At 43.0% G+C, this 20,317-nt stretch overlaps 1 pseudogene; it reads right to left on the bottom strand.

The window, feature by feature from the left end:
* Positions 1–3,983: 3,983 nt before the first annotated feature.
* On the bottom strand, positions 3,984–19,519 carry LOC148730314 (uncharacterized; annotated as a pseudogene).
* Positions 19,520–20,317: the final 798 nt, after the last annotated feature.

The raw sequence follows: 20,317 nt of genomic DNA, 5'->3' as shown, positions 1-20,317 counted from the left end.
ATTAGAACAAATGAATCATAGGCGAGACAGGGCCATCGATGCATTATATCTTTTAATATTTAGCCGAGGCTCCAGTAAAGGGCTCTAAATTGTTGGTAACATAATTATTGAGTGTAGGAGAATGAAACTAGATAACTTACTTGAGCTCTTGAAAGACATGACCTTCTGTTACTTCACGTCCTACTCAGTTGGTATGTGGTTGCTGTCCGGCTTAAGAATTACCTGACACATGTTATGAAACTATTTGTCGTACCAAAAAGTCGCAATTTTAAGCCAAATAGGTAATAGAAGCTCGGAGCTCTATGTTCGAAGTTCCTGACAGAACAAAGACAATTATTACTTGATCGAGTGAAAACATATTTGCAATGCAAATCAATCATTCCGTTACCTTACTGTTAGTCATCTAAATGACATTGCGACGAGGGTAGGTGTTATTTTTGCTAATGATACTTTTTGCAGCAGTGAACTGTAGTTGTGTCCAGGAAGAGTTACTCAGATGTTATAGGGAAAAAGACAAAATGACAGGATTCAAAAAGGGAAGGCAAAAATGAGAGTAAAGACAAAGATGACTTCTTGAAAAACTTTTGAGTAAGAGAGTAGAAATCTGAAGACCTTTTTCCAAAAGCAAGAAAACCAGAAATGCGATAAGTGCAATGTTCACCTGAAAAAAAGCGCCCAGAATCTAACTCAAACTTAGTGTTGACTGGCATAATATCTTGTTGAGCATGACGTGAATTTCACAAGACACGGTTTTAACATGATTATAGCACCAGCACTCCACTTAATTTCAGACTTTCCAGTAAACAAAGGAACTTAAGTAAAGAAAAATTAAAAAATAATAATAATGTTCCACTTTTACTAGCGCAATCTGTAAGGGTCTATACCCTCAAACAAAGGGAAAGGAATACTGTTCGTTACGAAGGAGCTGTTAGCTAAAGAACGGCTGCGAAGGAGACGTGGCATTTTCAGGCCAGTGGAGGCAAACACCAGACATGCGCGCAGGAGGATGCTGCGAACCACACGCGACAATCGTCTTTCGAGCTCTAACCGACCTCCCATAGTGCCAGGCTCTGTTCACCTCTAACAAAAGCAGATTTGCTTTGTAGAGCATTACACAAATTCTCAAACCATTATCTTGGTTGATTGGGCATCGAATATAACAAAGAGCTTTTTTGATGCTTATGGAAACAAGGGCTTTTTAGGTTGGCAAGTAGTGGCGTAGCTAGGATTTCACACATTCGAACTCTGTGCTCCTTACGTAAACTGGCCCACACTGGTGCTTCATTTTGTATGAAATATAAATATAGAGGCAAGACCGATACAACGTAGATAAGTAAATTTTAAGACGGAGGACTATATTTCGGCTGGCCAAACCAGCCTTCTTCATGTGGAGTGGGAATTAACAGAGAATTGGGGTGATGCTTCATAGATAGCTGTATGATATAACAGCGGAAATATGTAAAACTAATTTGATTGACAATGAGATAACAATAAAAATAGAAATAGTTAGCAAAAATAGAAATGAAGTAAGGTAAATTGGATAAATAACTAGAAACTAATACATTTCTTCGCGAGCGTTAAGGCCATCTGGATAAATAGTGTTGCCTCTTGAAATTAAAAAAGCTTCCCTGGCCTTGCGTATCGACTCTCTCTTGGAAAACACTTTTTCGATGGCGATTAGCTCCATGTCGTGAGCATAGTGGTTAGGAGAGGAAATGAGGTGTTCTGCCGCTGTAGTAGGTTTAGATTTAGAGTTAGGTTTATCAATGGTACGGCTGTGTTGATTAAGACGGTCTTTTAAACGTCGTTTAGTTTCTCCTATGTATTGTAAGTTACAGCGGTTACACTGAATTAAGTCGATAAGGTTTTTAGTGTCACAGGTCAAGTGAGATTTAATGGGACGTATTTCGCCGGTAGAAAAAAAGGTATAGTTAGTAAGACCGTCAGAGATGTAGGGGCAAGTAGCGCAGTTTCTACCAAAACGGAAAGAGCCGGGGTGGAGTTGAGGATGGGAAGTGGTAGAATTAGAGGGGAGTTTGGCTGTTACTAATGTGTCGCGAAGGTTGGGGGAGCGTCTGAAGGCAACAACTGGCAGCTGAGGATAAGCTTTTTTGCAGCGGTTAGAAGACTGCAGTAGATGCCAGTGTTTTTTGATGATGTTGGAGATGCGAGGAATCGACGGATTAAAAGTAGTTATAAATGGAATACGTTGTGATGAAATTTTGTGGGCCGAGGCCAGGAACGTGTTCGATAATTGAGTCAGTTTGCTAGACATAACGTCTCGTAGTCACGTTCGACGCACTAAAAACCACTATAAAACGAATACAAGAATTGTAAAAACGTGTAAAATGGTACCATTTTACACGTTTTTACAATTCTTGTATTCGTTTTATAGTGGTTTTTAGTGCGTCGAACGTGACTACGAGACGTTATGTCTAGCAAACTGACTCAAATGGAATACGGTTAGGTTTTTTTACGTCTTTAGTTTGTAAGGTGAGTGTGCGGGAGATGTCAGCGGCGCGTTGTATTTGTTTGGTGACGAATTTATTGCTTTAACCTCGTTTGAGAAGGTATGAGGTAAGTTGAGCGGCGCGAGTCTCAAAAGCTTTATCTGTAGAACAGATACGTCGTAGGCGGAGTGCTAGACTGAACGGAATGGCTTTTTTGGTATGTAATGGATGGCAAGAAGAGTGCAATAGATACATATGTTTGTCTGTGGGTTTGGTGTAGAGGTCAGTGGAGATATTACCGTCGGTGGTTAAAGAGCCACTTACGTCAAGGAAAGCCACATTAGTGGAAAAGTGTGAGCTGGTGAATTTGATGTTGGGGTGGATATTGTTAAGATTATCGACGAAAATTTTTAGGTTATCTAAACCTTCGGTCCAGACCATAAAGATATCGTCGAAGTATCTAAACCAAGTGTGGGGTTTACATGGGGCATTTTTCAAAGCGTTAGGTTCGAAAAGACCAAGAAAGAAAGGTTAGCGAAAGAAGGGCCATTTTGGTACCCATGGCTGTGCCGTGAACTTGGAGGTAATGAGCATCATTAGAAGTAAAATTGTTCATGGTAAGAACCATACGAATGAGGTCACAAAGTGTGACGGTAGGAATAGGGGTATTGGAGGAGGTACACAGAAAATGGTCACAAGCATTAATACCTTCATTATGTGGGATATTGGTGTGGAGGGATGAAACATCAAGTGTAACTAGTAAAGAATTAGGGGGAAAATTACCAATGTAAAAAAGTTTGTTGAGGAAGTCATTGGTGTCTTTGATATAAGATGGTAGTTTGTGAACGAGTGGTTGGAGGTATTGGTCAACAAACTGGGATATCCGTTCAGTGGGGTTGCTATTGGATGAGACAATAGGGCGTCCTGAATTACCGGGTTTGTGTATTTTGGGTAAGATGTAAAATCGTCCTCGTCTTACGTCAGTCTGCAAGAGGTATTGTTTTGTTGTTTCGTTGATGATTTGGTCGTTATGCATCCTGTTAACATAAAAGGTAACACGTTTTTGTGTATCAGCAGTGATGTCGTTTGTCAAGCGTTTATAAAATATAGAGTCAAAAAGTTGTCTGTTGCATTCATAGATGTACCAGGTTGTCTCCATAACAACAGTACCAGAACCTTTGTCGGCGGGTTTTATAATTATGTCTTTACGTTCCTTAAGTGAGCGTATGGCTTATCGTTCTGTAGGAGTGAGATTGTCCCGGATTCTTTTAGGTTTGTGTATCAATAAGCTCGTGTTCACACCGCGAAAATGACTGATAAATGGAGTATGATTGGAGCCATGCGGATTCTGTGCATTCGCGCGGTTTTTGCCAAACGGAACTATAGGTTTTATCTATTGTTCTACAACCAATCTTTTCAACCACCAAAACGCAACACCATCGACTACAGAAGTGCTATTACTTAACTCCTTTAATAATTAGCCTACTTAGTTAAAGATTACAATACGTACAGCACGCCAAAAGTTATTATGGTTGTGATGATTTAAACTATGAACAATTTTCAAATTTTAAAGAATTACTTCGATGTCAAAACTAGAAATTAAACTTAATAGGTTCTAGAGGAACCATACTCCGAGAAAAGTCCAACGTTCATTGCAATAAAGTCACAGACGATATTTTAAAATCCTGACAGCCAGTGACAGGGTCTAATTGTATATTACATAGACAAAGTTGAATAACATCTGCGCATGTCACATAGACGCCTATAAATCCATAGCAACAGTATGTATTTAACAATTATTCCACCCGCACTTGTTAGATATGAGATGATAGATAGCCAACGAGGCGCGTAGTGCCGAGTTAGCTATAATCATCCCATATCCAACAAGCGCGAGTGGAATAATTATTTTTGTATTAAAAACACCCCCACGATATTAGACAAATCTTGTCTTCTCTTCTTTTTAGCTCCCTTTTAATTTTAAGCCGACGCGTACGCTTATCATATTTGTAGATTATGGTATATTGGCTCATATATCATAATGGTTAAGTCCATAAAAAGTCTTGAATTGCATTATTCAACGATCCGGTTTTTAATAATAATTGATATGGCGCAATTTTTAAAAAAAATTGAAAGGATTAATCCTTGATACTTCAAAACCACTTTTTTTAAAGCAAAATATGATAAAACTATCGCTGGGGACCGCCCAGCTGACGTGTCGAGATCAACGTAGCCGAACTTACTCCAAATGCATTTTGACGATCGAACTTCGATGATAGACCGGTTAATATCAGCAAGGGAGAAACTGTGGTGTGCAAACGATATTTTGTGCCCGTTTTGAGAGACATTTGAGGTGAAAGTTTGAAGCGTAATTTCTCTACTAGCGTCGTGATCTAGGGGGAAAACCACAGCGCGTTTCAATTTCTTAAATATTCTGCAATTTTTAGTCTAACGTTGCTATGGTTTCAAGAGTGAGCCTCAAAAGTTCTTGAGATTTGAATGGGTTTTTAGCTCTGCCTTTTACAGATCGGTTGCGGCACGTGTCAAACGCAACTGACTGCACTCTAATTGGCTCTTTAACTTGTAATGTTGATCGCTAGAAGTCTGGCTTACAGGGAAATTGTCTGTGGTTTCTTAAATTTTCTACATTACAATGCACCACTATTAGATGTTGCTTGACTTAATCTGTATAAGTATGCTGTAAACTGAAGTCTTGATATCTTTGTTTGAACTCTCAATTCCGATTTGATCTCCGCTGATCTACGAGTAACGAGCCTAACGCTTTAAAGAATTACGAATTTATGACTATTGAACTTTATGTGTTACTAATATTCAGTTCTGCTGTAAGTAGCTGAGCAAGTGCATTCTGAACAAATCTCATTTCATTATCTTCAGGGCCAAAGTTCTTGACATAAATCGACAATGCACGACCGTAACACCCTTTTGCTTCTTGGCTGAGACCGAGATAATTGTGCACAGCGCCCAGGCTTTTGTAAGTATCTGCCACCTTGACGTGTTCCGGACCGGATATTTCAAGGCGAATATCCAGTGCTCGCTCGTGACAGTCTTTTGCTTGCTCTAGGTCACCCAGCTGCCGGTGGACAATGCCCAGGTTATTGTAAGTCTTTGCGACATAAACATGCTCAGGTCCGAGCTTTTTCAGCTTAACATTCAGCGCTCGCTCGTGAAAGTCTTTTGCCTGCTTTAGGTCACCCAGCCACTCGTGGACAAGGCCCAGGTTATTGTAAGACGTTGCGACATCAACATGCTCAGGTCCGAGCTTTTTCAGCCAAACATCCAGCGCTCGCTCGTGTCAGTCTTTTGCCTGCTTTAGGTCACCCAGCTGCTTGTGGACTAGGCCCAGGTTATTGTAAGACGTTGCGACATCAACATGCTCAGGTCCGAGGTTTTTCAGCCGAACATCCAGCGCTCGCTCGTGAAATTCTTTTGCCTGCTTTAGGTCACCCAGCTGCTCGTGGACTAGGCCCAGGTTATTGTAAGACGTTGCGACATCAACATGCTCAGGTCCGAGCTTTTTCAGCTTAACATTCAGCGCTCGCTCGTGACAGTCTTTTGCCTGCTTTAGGTCACCCAGCCGCTCGTGGACAAGGCCCAGGTTATTATAAGACGTTGCGGCAGAAACATGCTCAGGTCCGAGCTTCTTCAGCTTAACATTCAGCGCTCGCTCGTGAAAGTCTTTTGCCTGCTTTAGGTCACCCAGCCGCTTGTGGACAAGGCCCAGGTTATTTTAAGACGTTGCGACAGAAACATGCTCAGGTCCGAGCTTTTTCAGCTTAACATTCAGCGCTCGCTCGTGAAAGTCTTTTGCCTGCTTTAGGTCACCCAGCCTCTCGTGGATAAGGCCCAGGATATTGTAAGACGTTGCGACATCAACATGCTCAGGTCCGAGCTTTTTCAGCCAAACATCCAGCGCTCGCTCGTGACAGTCTTTTGCCTGCTTCAGGTCACCCAGCTGCTTGTGGACTAGGCCCAGGTTATGGTAAGACGTTGCGACATCAACATGCTCAGGTCCGAGGTTTTTCAGCCGAACATCCAGGGCTCGCTTGTGAAAGTCTTTTGCCTGCTTTAGGTTACCCAGTTCGTCGTGGACATGGCCCAGGTAACTATGAGACGTTGCGACATCAACATGCTTAGGTCCGAGCTTTTTGAGCCAAACATCCAGGGCTCGCTCGTGAAATTCTTTTGCCTGCTTTAGGTCACCCAGTTGCTCGTGGACACGGCCCAGCTTATTATAAATATCTGTTTTTTGTAATTCATTACTTGGGTTTCTTAACTCGGCGATTGCTAGGACTGCTGTAAAGTAGCTTCTTGCAGCTGGATATTGAGAGTGGTCGCAGCACATATTTCCGAGAGTTCTAAAGACGTTAGAGTAGTCCTGCAAAGTCGATCCACCAATTTGAGCGACTTGCGATATTCCTTCTTTAGAAAAGAAGGGGTTGGCGTCTGTAATCACTTTTGCCAAATGAGGGACAATTTTCGTGCCAATGACTAGAGAATCTTGATCCTTAAATCTGGAGAGGGATAAAGCAGCTCCCGGTATGGATTTGATTTTCTCATCCTTTGTACATTTCTTTGTTACTGAATTAGCAACGTAATGGACGACTCCATGCACTCGAATGTACACACCGCTCTCCTCTTCGTCAAACAATAACAATGAGCATAAAGAAAGATCTAGAGAATGTGGAGAAACGGGCATTGTCAATCATTTGCCTGGGCCTGGCCTATAGAGAGGGTTTAGAGCTTTCAAATATTATGTCTATCAATGACTACATCGCTAGCTTATGTAAAAAGACCTTCCTCTCGATTGCTAATGACCCGGCCCATCGCTTACATAAAATGCTTCAATCGTCATCGTTCACCCACCTATCCAGATGATAAATAAGGACCGGTCCTTCAATCAAACTAGAAACTATGCATGTCAATCAAGTGTCCTGAGATAGTTTATTACCAAATAAAATACATTGCAGCCATAGGCTGAATTGCGTGCTTTTCACAATCTTTGATTATATAAGACTATATAAGACAACCAATTACAAAAATGCTAAGACTTAAATAAAATTACTAATATAACAACTATAACTAATATACAGTAGTGGAATAGCTAAAAAAGTAGGTTAGCACACGCGCACGTAGCCGGGATAAATGAAGATTTAAAACGATCAGTGTGAAAGCGCGGCATGTTAAAAACGCGCCGGTGTCTAGTATTTTAAGCTGAAAGATGTCTATCTGGCAGCAAATTATATAATTTGTGAGATGGATTTGAGACAGACAAAAACAGATCCGTACACAATTTAATGCGTCTCTCATAGAGCGAAGCTAAACCGTGCCTTTCTAGAGTCATGGTATGACAGTACTGGTGAAATGATGGATAATGCGCGTCTTTGAACCCTTTCAATGTCATCACTAAGATACGCAGGTAACGCATGATGGAATGTTTGTGCACAGTATTCCAGAACAGGACGTATAGTTGTACAATAAAAATTAATTATGTCATCCGCTGGAAGGCTGGCTCTCTTCAGGAGGACTAAAAAGTATAATCGTTTGTTTGGTCTTTTTATAACATCATTGATGTGGTTGTTCCACTTAAGGTTACTCTGTGTTAATCTTTGGCTTTGGTTACGATACGTTGACGACACATTCACTGCCGTTCGACACGACAAAATTGACACATTCCACCACCACCTTAACGAACCAAACGCTGACATACAGTTTACCAGAGAAGTCGAAGAAAATGGCAAACTTCCTTTTCTAGACTGCCTGGTAAGCCACAACGACAACTCATTACAAACGACAGTTTACAGGATACCGACACACACCGAAAGATTACTGGACAAGTCTTCCTACAACCCTACATCACACAAAGCCACAACTATCAGAACTCTAACACGACGTGCACAACTAGTATGCAACTCGACGGACAGCTTATCCGACGATAACAAATACCTTCACCGTGTTTTACGAAGAACAACTACAACAACGACTTTATCCGACGAAACAAAACTGACAGAACACAGACGGGCGACGAGGAAAGGTGATGTCAGCAATCACATTGCTGAACACCATCGACTTACCAACCACAACATTGACTGGGACTCTGCGCAATGCCTAACCTACCGCACTGACTATTTTTAACGACTGACTCTGGAGAGCTGGTTTACTAACTTAGAACAGACTCCCCTAAACAGATGTCAACACTTACCCGCTCCATACAAACGACTCATTCACGACAAAACATCACAAACGACCGAAAAAGAACGACCTAACTTTACCGACAGATCGAAACAGACCGATCACGACCGACTTACGTCACTTGAGTCTTACAGCCAATAACATCACGGCAAAACCAACCGAACATTTCACGTGAGCTGGAATAAGAACATTCTACTGACAACAATCATTCACTTGACTCTGATGATGACTTCCGCACAGGTTGTCGAAACGTCAGTCACTACCACCGACAACAATCCTTCTCAGGACTACACTCACCCGGACGATCAGACTACACCTTCACATGTTACCCCCGGGTTCAAGCCATTTACTGCAAAGGAACTTAAGCAAAAAAAAAAATTAAATAAATAATAATAATGTGGCACTTTTACTAGCGCAATCTGTAAGGGTCTATACCCTCAAACAAAGGGAAAGGAATACTGTTCGTTACGATGGAGCTATTAGCTAAAGAACGGCTGCGAAGGAGACGTGGCATTTTCAGGCCAGCGGAGGCAAACATGAGACATGCGCGCAGGAGGATGCTGCGAACCACACGCGACAATCGTCTTTCGAGCTCTAAACGACCTCCCATAGTGCCAGGCTCTATTCACCTCAAACAAAAGGAGATTTGCTTTGTAGAGCATTACACAAATTCTCAAACCATTATCTTGGTTGATTGGGCATCGAATATAACAGAGCTTTTTTGGTGCTTATGGAAGCAAGGGCTTTTTAGGTTGGCAAGTAGTGGCGTAGCTAGGATGTCACACATTCGAATTCTGTGCTCCTTACGTAAACTGGCCTACACTGCTGCTTCATTTTGTGTATCAACAAGCTCGTGTTCACACCGCGAAAATGACTGACAAATGGAGTATGATTAGAGGCATGCGGATTCTGTGCATTCCTGCGGTTTTTGCCAAACGGAATTATAGGTTTTATCTATTGTTCTAACAACCAATCTTTTCAACCACCAAAACGCAACACCATCGACTGCAGAAGTGCCATTACTTAACTCCTTTAATAATTAGCCTACTTAGTTGAAGATTACAATACGTACAGCACGCCAAAAGTTACTATAGTTGTGATGATTTAAACTATGAACAATTTTCAAATTTTAAAGGATTACTTCGATGTCAAAACTAGAAATTAAACTTAATAGGTTCTAGAGGAACCATACTCTGAGAAAGGTCCAACGCTTATTGCAATAAAGTCACAGACGATATTTTAAAATCCTGACAGCCAGTGTCTGTGTGTCTGTGTGTCTTTATTGTTCAAAAGATAAAATTACATATCTTATGTTACATCTAATACAGGAAGTACACTTTCACAAAGCTACATTATACTTAAAAACAATTCTATTAAAAAATGTATTCTTAAAACGGTTTGTGCGAATAGCGGGCATGACAGGGGATTTATTTCTCAAATTATACTTCGTGATCTTGGTCTCAGGGAAGTAGGCTCTAAGAGGATGGCTCAGGATAGTTGAAACCTTGCGACAAATTTTGTGATCTTGCGTTTTAAGTAAGTCACCTATCACTAATTTCTTAGATATGTATTTACGTTTAAAACAACGATCTAAAAACTGCTGGGCTATAGTTAGCTCTGACTCAGAGGCCCCATGCACAGATAGAGCATAAGTGATATTAGGTAGGACAATGGAATTAAATAAAACATCTACTTCTGCTTGGCTACATCCTTCCTTGCGGAGGCATCTGATAACGTATAACCCTTTATTAGCTTTACCTAACTTTTCTTTTAGGTGAGTACTGAATTTGCAGTTCGGCTGAAACGTGAGACCAAGAATGGTTATTGTACTAGTCTGAGGTATGCCAAAAATACTTTTGTAGGCCTCGGCAGTGTGACCTTTTTTATACATAATAAGCTCTTTACATTTAGTAGAATTTGAATTCATTCTATTTTGGCTTGCCCACTGTAAAAACTGATTTATTAAGTCTACAGAGTGATCTTTATAATAATATACCGGAGCAATAATCGTACAGTCATCAGCGTATTTGAAACCAAGTGTCTCGTTCCCTAATTTAATTTCCAGATCGTTAAGAAATATATTGAACAAATAAGGTCCTGAAACACTACCCTGGGTTGTGCCCTTGTTAACTGTTTTCCAATTACAGACATGATTCCCGAAAATAACTCTTTGTTTTCTATCTCGCAAAAAACCTAACCACCAGTTTATGATATACGGGTTAAGTGGTAGACTCTTAAGTTTCTCAGCAAGGAGTTGATGGCTCACAGAGTCAAAGGCCTTACTGAAATCCATCGCGAACATCCGCACTGCCTTGCACTTGGGATCATCAAGAAACTTGCAGATCTTATTCTGTATAAGTAGCAGAGCATCTGTGCAGCTCCCTCCTTCTCTATACGCGAATTGACTATTCAACAACTGTTCTTCTACCGGCCTTTGGGCGTGAATCTTATAGACTGCCTTTTCCAGGGCTCTTGCTATTACAGGGGTTACGTTGATCCCCCGGAAGTCCCCTCTTGCCACTGGAACATCAACTTTTGGCAGTGGGTTTATACTTGCCCTTTTCCACGATCTAGGCCATTGGTGCGTAGCGAGAGACAAATTCCATAGCTTAGTAATGATTGGAGTGAGGATCTCCGCATGGTCTTTCCACACCCAATACGGAATTTGGTCAGGACCAGTTGCAGTCTTCTTTAGAGTACTCAGTGAGTTCCATACATATCGTTCACTAATTTCCGGGACTTTCACCTCAGGACCAATTTCAAGTAACGCGGGCTCAACGTAATCGCCATCCGTACACAGGTCGCCGAAATACTCGTTCAAATCTTGAGCGGTCTCTCTATCCAGCGAAACGTTTGTGGACCGCCGGCGTTGAGATATCAAGTCTACGTTTTTCCACCATTCTCTGCTCCCCATTTTGCCCTCCAGAAGCATCCTTCTGTTTTCGCCAATAACCCTCAACACATTTCTACTAAGCTCTCTATGCTTATTAGTACGTAAAACAGAGATGCGAGACTTGCTACGTAGCATGTATTTAACTAGCGGTGTCATCCAACTTGGATCACGGGACGAAAGGGAAACCGTTCGTAAAGGCATGCACCAGTTAATATTTGCCAGGATCTTCAATTCTAAGATGTTCACAGCTGTTTCGATACTATCCGCCTCCAAAACATCATCCCAGCATTCTGATGCGAGGGCAAGGTAAAGAGCTTGCTTCCTATGCTCACGACAATCCCTAAATTGCACTTTCTTACGAATAGGCTTGAGTTTCTTGCCCGCTGGAACTATAAATCCAATGTGATCCGTCTTAATCAGCATCTTTATAGATAAAGCTTTTCCGAAGAGCTCTGGCCTATCTGTAAGACAATTATCCAAAAATGAATCCCCTCGTGTTGGAAAATCCACTAAAGCAGTCCAACCAGTAATGCGTTTAAGTCTCGTGAGATCAAGGTGATTAAGATCGCCACCGCAAACAATAGTAGCGTTTGGGTGATTATCCAGCATTGTGTCAAAGACATTAAGAAGATAATCCATTAAATCGCATTGCTGGTATGATGTCTTCGGGGGGTGATAAAGACCAGATAAAAGAATGTAATTCCCACTTGGCAGCAACACAGTCAGGCAAATAAACTCGTATAAATTAGAACGATAAACATCAATAACTGAAAGATTACTCCTTGTATAGATAGCAACACCTCCCCCATTCCTTAGATCGCATCCAGACCAATTCCTATCCCTTCTGAAGATATTATAACCCGAGATATTGACCACCGTATCGGGTACCTCAATTTTTAAATGAGTTTCCGACACAACACAAGCATCGATGTCATTATTTCTTAAGTCGGCCTCCAGAGCCACAACCGCTCGCACCCGACTAGTTGTTTTCCCCAAACTACAGATGTTAATAAACAAAAGTTTAGGGACAGCAAGCTGACCAGAACTAACAGAGGTGTGTTCGCGGGACACCACTTGTTTTGGTACACTGACGAGATTGCTAGGGTTTCGTCGTTTTTCAACCCGCAGTCGGGGAATAGCAAACCCACTTTCCGCCCTTCGTCCAATGACGACAGAAATATTCTGAATAGATCTCTCCTTCACATGCTGAACATTTTTTCTCAAACCTCCCCGATTACCACGAAACCTGAGCAGCTGTAGTTTCTTAAGCGTCTCTAAGACAGGGCTCGAAGGTTTACCAGATTTCTTTCTCAAACCGAGTAAATAGTTTCTTCCATAACATGGAATCTTACTTTCGTCCGACCAGGTTTGCTTTCGTAGATCATAGCTCTTCTCTGAAGAAATAGGACCAGGGTTCGTCTCCACATCCATAAAAACTGTAATGTCTATCGTTAACAGGGAGCAATCCGTCGCCGCAAGCAGTATATAACCATGTTTAACCCATTTCATGATAGGCCTTCGAAGTCTATCATGGCGGTGCACTCTTGTTGAGTAGCACTTACGAGCTGAGAAGGAAATTCCAAAGACGTCGCAACCAACCGAACTTTTTCCTCTCCAAATAGGCTTGAGAGAGTCAAAGTCTTCATCCAAGTATATATTGTAATAAAATTGAAGCTTAAAGTTGATTAAAATAGCTAATAGAAGAGGAGCCAATATCCTCGTGGCCGCCATACTCGGCGCCTGCGTAATCCCCAATCTGAACATCCAGCGCTCGCTCGTGAAAGTCTTTTGCCTCTTTTAGGTCTCCCAGCTGTCAGTGAGACAAGGGCCAGGTTGTTATAAGACGCTGCGACATCAACATGCTCAGGTCCGAGCTTTTTTATCCGAACATCCAGGGCTCGCTCGTGACAGTCTTTTGCCTGCTTTAGGTCACCCAGCTGCCAGTGGACAAGGCCCAGGTTATTATAAGACGTTGCGACATCAACATGCTCAGGTCCGAGCTTTTTCAGCTGAATATCCAGTGCTCGCTCGTAACAGTCCTTTGCCTGATTTAGGTCACCCTGCTGCCAGTGGACAAGGCCCAAGTTATTGTAAGACGCGGCGACATCAACATGCTCAGGTCCGAGCTTTTTGAGGGAAACATCTAGGGCTCGCTCGAGACAATCTTTTGCCTGCTTTAGGTCACCCAGCTCCTTGTGGACAAGGCCCAGGTTATCATAACACCTTGCGACATGAACATGCTCAGGTCCGAGCTTTCTCAGCCAAACATCCAGCGCTCGCTCGAAATGGTCTTTTGCCTGCTTTAGGTCACCCAGCTGCTTGCGGACAAGGCCCAGGTTATTATAAGACGCTGCGACATGAACATGCTCAGGTCCGAGCTTTTTCAGCCGAAAATCCAGGGCTCGCTCGTGAAAGTCTATTGCCTGCTTTAGGTCACCCAGCTGCTTGTGGACAACGCCCAGGTGACTATAAGACGATGCGACATGAACATGTTCAGGTCCGAGCTTTTTCAGCCGTACATCCAGGGCTCGCTCGTGAAAGTCTTTTGCCTGCTTTAGGTCACCCAGCTTCTGGTGGACAGTGGCCAGGTTATTATAAGACGTTGCGACATCAACATGCTCAGGTCCGAGCTTTTTCAGCCGAAAATCCAGGGCTCGCTCGTGAAAGTCTATTGCCTGCTTTAGGTGACCCAGCTGCTCGTGGACAACGCCCAGGTTACTATAAGACGATGCGACATGAACATGCTCAGGTCCAAGCCTTTTCAGCCGAACATCCAGGGCTCGCTTGTGAAAGTCTTTTGCCTGCTTTAGGTCACCCAGCTCCTGGTGGACAGTGGCCAGGTTATTAAAAGACGCTGCGACATCAATATGCTCAGGTCCAAGCTTTTTCAGCCGAACATCCAGGGCTCGCTCCTGAAAGTCTATTGCCTGCTTTAGGTCACCCAGAAGCTCGTGGACAACGCCCAGGTTATCATAAGACGATGCGACATCAACATGCTCAGGTCCGAGATTTTTCAGCCGAACATCCAGGGCTCGCTCGTGAAAGTCTTTTGCCTGCTTTAGGTCACCCAGCTCCTGGTGGACAGCGGCCAGGTTATTATAAGACGCAGCGACATCAACATGCTCAGGTCCGAGCTTTTTCAGCCGAACATTCAGGGCTCGCTCGTGAAAGTCTTTTGCCTGCTTTAGGTCACCCAAATACTCGTGGACAACGCCCAGGTTATTATAAGACGTTGCGACATCAACATGCTCAGGTCCGAGCTTTTTCAGCCGAACATTCAGCGCTCGCTCGAGACAGTCTTTTGCCTGCTTTAGGTCACCCAGCTGCTCTTGGACTAGGCCCAGGTTATTATAAGACGTTGCGACATAAACATGCTCAGGTCCGAGCTTTTTCAGCCAAACATCGAGGGCTCGCTCGTGAAAGTCTTTTGCCTTCTTTAGGTCACCCAGCTCCTGGTGGTTAGTGGCCAGGTTATAATAAGACGTTGCGACATCAACATGCTCAGGTCCGAGCTTTTTCAGCCGAACATCCAGGGCTCGCTCCTGAAAGTCTATTGCCTGCTTTAGGTCACCCAGCTGCTTGTGGACAACGCCCAGGTTATTATAAGACGATGCGACATGATAATGCTCAGGTCCGAGCCTTTTAAGGCAAACATCCAGTGCTTGCTCGTGACAATCTCTTGCCTGCTTTAGGTCACCCAGCTGCGCGTGGACACCCCCCAGGTTATTATACGACGCAGCGACATCAACATGCTCAGGTCCGACCATTTTCAGCCGAACATCCAGGGCTCGCTCGAGACAATCTTTTGCCTGCTTTAGGTCACCCAGCTCCTGGTGGACAACGCCCAGGTTATCATACGACTCAGCGACATCAACATGCTCAGGTCCGAGCTTTTTAAGGCAAACATCCAGCGCTTGCTCGTGACAATCTTTTGCCTGCTTTAGGTCGCCCAGCTGCTTGTGAACAAGGCCCAGGTTATTACAAGACGTTGCGACATGAACATGCTCAGGTCCGAGCTTTTTCAGCCGAACATCCAGGGCTCGCTCGTGAAAGTCTTTTGCCTGCTTTAGGTCACCCAGCTCCTTGTGGACAAGGCCCAGGTTATCATAACACCTTGCGACATGAACATGCTCAGGTCCGAGCTTTCTCAGCCAAACATCCAGCGCTCGCTCGAAATGGTCTTTTGCCTGCTTTAGGTCACCCAGCTGCTTGTGGACAACGCCCAGGTTATTATAAGACGATGCGACATGATAATGCTCAGGTCCGAGCCTTTTAAGGCAAACATCCAGTGCTTGCTCGTGACAATCTCTTGCCTGCTTTAGGTCACCCAGCTGCGCGTGGACACCCCCCAGGTTATTATACGACGCAGCGACATCAACATGCTCAGGTCCGACCATTTTCAGCCGAACATCCAGGGCTCGCTCGAGACAATCTTTTGCCTGCTTTAGGTCACCCAGCTCCTGGTGGACAACGCCCAGGTTATCATACGACTCAGCGACATCAACATGCTCAGGTCCGAGCTTTTTAAGGCAAACATCCAGCGCTTGCTCGTGACAATCTTTTGCCTGCTTTAGGTCGCCCAGCTGCTTGTGAACAAGGCCCAGGTTATTACAAGACGTTGCGACATCAACATGCTCAGGTCCGAGCTTTTTCAGCCGAACATCCAGGGCTCGCTCGAGACAATCTTTTGCCTGCTTTAGGTCACCCAGCTCCTTGTGGACAAGGCCCAGGTTATCATAACACCTTGCGACATGAACATGCTCAGGTCCGAGCTTTCTCAGCCAAACATCCAGCGCTCGCTCGAAATGGTCTTTTGCCTGCTTTAGGTCACCCAGCTGCTTGTGGACAAGGCCCAGGTTATTATAAGACGCTGCGACATGAACATGCTCAGGTCCGAGCTTTTTCAGCCGAACATCCAGGGCTCGCTCGTGAAAGTCTTTTGCCTGCTTTAGGTCACCCAGCTGCCCGTGGACACCGCCCAGGTTATCAGAAGACGTTGCGACATGAACATTCTCAGGTCCGAGCTTTTTCAGCCAAACATCCAGGGCTCGCTCGTGAAAGTCTTTTGCCTGCTTTAGGTCACCCAGCTGCAGGTGGACAATGCCCAGGTCATTATAAATACATGCTTTTTGTAATTCATTACTTGGGTTTCTTAACTCGGCGATTGCTAGGACTACTGTAAAGTAGCTTCTTGCAGCTGGATATTGAGAGTGGTCGCGGCACATATTTCCGAGAGTTGTAAAGACGTTAGAATAGTCCTGCAAAGTCGATCCACCAATTTGAGCGACTTGCGATATTCCTTCTTTAGAAAAGAAGGGGTTGGCGTCTGTAATCATTTTTGCCAAATGAGGGACAATTTTCGTGCCAATGACTTGAGAATCTTGATCCTCAAATCTGGAGAGGGATAAAGCAGCTCCCAGTATGGATTTGATTTTCTCATCCTTTGTACATTTCTTTGTTACTGAATTAGCAACGTAATGGACGACTCCATGCACTCGAATGTACACACCGCTCTCCTCTTCGTCAAACAATAACAATGGGCATCGCTTTATCTTTACGCCAATTGCATCTTTATCTTCATATTCCTTTTCCATTTCCATAATGTACTCGACAACAATATCTTTTAATATTGGTTGTGGCGCACAGAGAGAGAGAAAAGTGAACAAGTGCTTTATAACTCTGTCGGAACTAATTTCCTTTTCCAAGGCGAGTGTTATTGCTGTGGTCATTGTTTTTGGGTAACTTGGGTTTGTCTCGGCTAGAATGTTCTCAGTTGTGCGTCGCTGTCCTTTTTCAAGTTTTTTTAGATAGTCGGTCCAGCCGAAGTTTGGAGCTATTTTACCTTCCCGAACTTGTCTTACATAGACGGCGGCGCCGGCCAAAGCAAGTGGCAGGTAGTCCAGATACCGTGCAATTTCTTTTTCCATCTTATCATCAGTGACACCAGAAAGGAGCCTTAACAAAGAGCTGGCATCGTCAGGATGCATCCCTTCACTTACTGATATTTGCTGAATGGAAGAACTTGTCAAAGGAATAGACGCGGTGTCTTGCGTTGTTATCAATAACTGGCCCCTCATCCATTGCTGGCTTGCTAAATCTGTCAAATAAGTATATACCTGGGACAGATTAGTGACATTGTCAACTACCAGTAACCACGAAGTGTAAAGCCCAATTTTTGCGCTTATCAGGGTCTTGAGACTTGCAATTTTCTTGTCTGTGTTCAGATCTTTGGAATTATAAGTGTCTGTAACTGAGTAATCCGGACATTTACAGTTTCGAGCGAAAGAGACATACGATTCCAAAAGTGTCTCTGAATTTTCTGCATTAAGCGTCATAACAAATGAAATCCCAGAGGGAGTCTCTTTGCTTTCGTCGAAAAATTGCTTGGCTACTAGTCGAGCCAGCTGAGATTTTCCACTTCCAGGGTTTCCTGATAAGTACAAGGTGCTTAAGCTCTGATTGTTGGAGCTTTTGAGTGCTTTGAGATGTTGTATGATTTTACCAACATCAGATTCGCGAGGGGAGACGTCATGTGCAGGTTCAGGGGGGAGAATGCAAAATGGGGGGACTTTGGTTTGCAGCTGTTCTTCAAGCGTCTGCCGCTGATTCTCTGTTTTTTCAAGTTCCTTCTCTTTTTCTTCAAGTTTTGTCTCTTTTTCAACAAGTTCCTTTTTTTGTTCTTGAATTTTTGTCTCTTTATTTTGAACCTCCTGTTGAAGGTCGTTAACTTTCTTCAGAACATTTCTCAACTCTTCCGTTGGGAAACTTGTCTGTTTTTGGACTTCAAGGATTTGTAGAGTGGGAAGACCGAGCGACAGAAATGCAGTAGTCACCTTTGAAATCGCAATTTGAAAATCTTTGCTGGAAAGGTGGCCTCGTGGCATGTGCGCAAATTCTTTATTACGAAATTTTCTGAGATTATCCACATTTGACTGAACAGCTCGATGGAGACTGTAGATGGAATTGGACCAAAGAATGGCATAAAACAGCATACTACAATCCCATTCCGCTCTGTCACCATTGACCATAGTTTTCAAGAGATGGGCGTTTCCACTTCTCTTTGGTGGGGATTCACGGCTCTTAAAGTCCATTCCATTTTTCGGCTGGTCCTTCCATTCTCCCAGAGTTGCCTTGTAGCGATTATCCCATTCTTGTTTGAAGATTGTTCGAAGGCCTTCAGCTAGTACATCGGTGACAATGTAACAGATCCTGTAGTAATTTAATTGCTCCTCAGTATATTCCATTGGGGCGGCCATATTCAATCAGACCCTTTCAAAAGCAATCTCTCCATTAGTTAAGTCAGTTAATTGTAACAGTTTGTTTATCTTTTCTACTGAAGGACTAAGAACTTTTAAACTTGTCGAAACATTTACTACGATTATAAGTTGAGTGAGACACGGACAAAGTTTGGGGACGGGGATTTGACAGTAAAGTTGTGTGGGGCAAATTTCTTCGTTTGGTAACCAAATCTCAAGAGCTGTACGTCGCCAACTGTCAAACTTGGAAGAGAGTCTCAATGGGGTTAACTGTCAACCGTCAAATGGCCAAAATATTAACCGTCAACCGTCAAAAATTCAATATTTTTATCGTCAACCGTCAAATAAGCAAGCCAATGTTAGCCGTTAAATGTCTTAGACATCCTTTATTAAGAACTAAATGATTGCCTTAACTGAGCTAAATTTATGTTGTTTATAGATAAAAGTTTTGATATATCACAAAAATACATTTATGTAAGTCTTTTAACTCCTGGTCAGCGACCGAACTGACTTCCCGAGTCGTAAAACGTTAGTCATTTATAAAAAATATGTGTTACAAATTAACAGTTCTTTTCAAACACTTCATTATGAAAAATTACGGCCAATTATGCGCGTTTAGTTCGTTTTATAAACGACATTCCAAAAAATTAACCGTCAACCGTTAAAATGGTTTATTTTTAACCGTCAGCCGTTAACGTGAAGCCCCCCTCCCCCGCCCCACTGAGACTCTCTTGGAAGGTCGGCAAAAGAAGTCAAACGACCTTTCAAAAACAACAAAAAAAAGTCAAACGACATTTCAAAAACAACAAAAACAAAGACAAGATTTTAACCTCAAAACTTGCTTGCCAAACTTTCGTCACTTCTCACTCAACTGAAAATGGTAGTATGCATTTGTTAACTGGTAAGTTTGTGCTCACCCTTTATACTCTATCACCTCCAACGGAGTATAAAAGGGGGGAGGGGAGGCAAGGGGGACTGTAAAAAATTCACCGCCACGGCTTTATTGGGGGATAAAGTAAATTGTAATGTGATACGATATGGTCATTTTCACAATCCCACACAGATCAAAGGTTTCCTCCGACCCATCGTGAAAAGAAGAACGCTTTGGAAACACACAATTTTAAAGAGAATTTAAGAAGCCCTTCTGGCTCTGCATCTCGTACAACAACAACAAAGGTCGAGGCCGCGCGAAACAACATGCCCCTTAGCGACCTGATGCTGGCTCGGCCAATCCCAGCGTTCATTTAGACGCAGTATTAGCTTAGTAATTAGTGGAAACTCATTACGACTGATTCATTTAATGCATCAGCATTCTTCAATTGACGTTAATCCAATACGATTCACATTTCCTAGAATGTTCAAATTCAAATTTGAAAAAAATCCAAACAAAAGTTTAAAATATTCTAAGGTAGGAAAAAGCTTTTAAGAGAAATTGAAGTCGTCACATAAAACACAATGGTTCATCGTTCGTTTCTTCCGTTTCCGCATCAGTGATTATAGCGACACCGTTA

The sequence above is a fragment of the Stylophora pistillata genome, chromosome 5, assembly GCF_964205215.1.
Source record: "Stylophora pistillata chromosome 5, jaStyPist1.2, whole genome shotgun sequence".
NCBI lineage: Eukaryota > Metazoa > Cnidaria > Anthozoa > Scleractinia > Pocilloporidae > Stylophora > Stylophora pistillata.
The sequence above is the reverse complement of the archived record's forward strand: the minus strand, read 5'-3'. Positions and strand labels throughout refer to the sequence as shown.